Source organism: Carlito syrichta, unplaced genomic scaffold (assembly GCF_000164805.1).
Source record: "Carlito syrichta isolate Samal-C Ts95f unplaced genomic scaffold, Tarsius_syrichta-2.0.1 Scaffold304726, whole genome shotgun sequence".
Lineage (NCBI taxonomy): Eukaryota > Metazoa > Chordata > Mammalia > Primates > Tarsiidae > Carlito > Carlito syrichta.
In genome coordinates this window covers 562,591-565,088 of record NW_007248822.1, presented here as the reverse complement: position 1 = coordinate 565,088, position 2,498 = coordinate 562,591, and positions in this window count along the sequence as shown.

The window sequence follows — 2,498 nt, the reverse complement described above, 5'->3', positions numbered from 1 at the left end:
GTAGTTCCGGCTACTTGGAAGGTTGAGGCGGAAGGATCGCCGGAGCCCAGCAGGGTGAGGCTGCGGTGGCCGGGAGCAGCCACTGCACTCCAGTGTGGGCGACAGAGTGAGACTCCAACTCTAAAATAAATAAATAAATAAATAAGCTGGGTGTAGTAGCACGTGCCCATAGTTCCAGCTACATGGAAGGCTGAGGCGGAAGGATCGCCTGAGCCCAGCAAGTCGAGGCCGTGGTGGCTGTGAGCGTGCCATGGTACTCCAGCCTGGGCAACAAAGTGAAACTCCAACTCAAAAAAAAAGAAGCCCGGGGGAAAGGGGAGAAGATCTCTATCTGTGATGTGTGTTTTGGAAACTGAATCATAGCTTTGCCTCAGATATGAGATTTGATCAGTAAAGGCTTTACTTCTCACTCCCATCTCCTACATCATCCTGGGTGGTCTTTTTCTGGACTCTGTCAGACGAAAAGGGGGATAAAGAAGAGGACAGAAGGAAAGGTGGCCCTTCTAGATCCAGGGTCAACAACTGCTAGGAATGAGGTTGGTTGCCTAGCAACGGTGTCCTCTTCTGACATCCCCCCAGACATCAATTTGTGCGATTCCATTCCTCCCTCCCTTCTTTTAGGGATGTTCTCTACATTTGCCTTAACTAAATTGTGACTACATTAATTTGGAAGGAAGGTGATGCATGTATCTTATTCTATCATGGCTAAATATGGAATTTGCAGATCATAGAGAAATGGACAAGTCTCCCGACAAAAATGCCTTCATTGGGCCATTATTTATTTAACAGAATGCCTGCAATGTTCCTGACATTCTGCAAAGTATTGAGGTAAAAAAGTCGTCCACAGGTAGAAATGAGTCCCTTGTGTCCAAAAAGAACTAAGAATTGGCTGAGAAATCACATGCTAAAGATTTAACTGTAAGCCAGGCTCAGTGGCTCAGCCTGTAATCCCGTGCTTTGGGAGGCTGAGGTGAGTGGATTTGCCTGAGCCCGCGGGTTCAAGACCTGCCTGGGCAACTTGGCGAGACCTCATCTCTACAATGAATCAAAAATTAGCCGGGTGTGGTAGCACACACCTGTCGTTCCAGCTATTTGGAAGGCTGAGGTTGAAGGAGCACCAGAGCCCAGCAGGTTGAGGCTGCGGTGGCCGGGAGCAGCCACTGCACTCCAGTCTGGGCGATGGAGTGAGACTCCAACTCAAAAAAAAATAATAATAATAATAATAATAATAATAAGGCAATACATATGAGGTTTACATTGATTTGGCCTTTACAGGCAGAATATCTCCAAGGGGGGAAGGGCTTACAGTTCCTAAGTGGATTCAAAGATTTTCTGATTGGCCATTGTAGAAAGTGTTAAGTTGTATCTAAAGAATTTAAAATCAGTAGAAGAAATACTTAGTTTATGATAAGGAATGTGCTGCCGGAGGGTGACTCTTCCAGCGAGGGGCTTCACGCCTGTAATCCCAGCTACTTAGGGAGGCCGAGGCGAGAGATTGCTTGAGACCAGGGGTTTGAGATCAGCCTGGGCAACATAGGGAGACCTCATTTCTATGCAAAACAGGAAAATTAGAACTTGTCAATTAGACCTTGTCTCTACAAAAAATCAAAAACAAAAAGGTAACAATAACAACAAAAAGATGAGTGAGAGTTGAGGAAGCCAAGGTTCTCATATGTAGATAAAGACTGTAAGTAGCAGCCTTCTGAGAAAATAGATAGTAAACGTCTTAAAAGGTTTCCGGCGCCTCAGGGAATCCCCTGGGAAGGGTCTTCTATACAGATGCAAATATCCCCAACAGACAATTTTGTAGAGTCATTGCAAAATATGTCAAAGAAACATTCTGATGTAAAATATTTGGGGTTTCCTTTTTTATCTATTTTTTTTAATTTTTATTTTTTGAGGTGGAGTCTCACTCTGTCACCCATACTGGAGTGCACTGGCCGCTCCCGGCCACCGCAGCCTCGACCTGCTGGGTTCCGGAGATCCTTCTGCCTCAGCCTTCCAAGTAGCCAGAATTACAGGCGCGCGCTACCACGCCTGGCTGATTTTTTGATTTATTGTAGAGATGAGATCTCGCCAAGTTGCCCAGGCGGGTCGCGAACCCGCGGGCTCAGGCAATCCACTCACCTCAGCCTCCCAAAGGCACGGGATTACAGGCTGAGCCACCTTTTTTATCTATTATGTGATGTCATGCCAGAGTCAGGTTGGAAAGTAAGCCACATTCTAGAGGGTTAATAAAAACCCATCTGATGAGACTTTGCAGTTTGCAAAACGTGACTCCCCAGGACACCTAATTAGGAATTAGAGCCAGAGGGGGAAAAAAGTTCAGAATTTAATCCTCAAAATGCACTCTCTAATGCCCAGAAGGCTGTGTTTAACAAGTTCTCCAGGTGATTCCAGATACTTGCTTCGCCAGTGTCCTGGAGTGGTAAGTTTTTTTTGGTTTTTTTTTTGAGTTGGAGTCTCGCTCTGTCGCCCAGACTGGAGTGCAGTGGCCG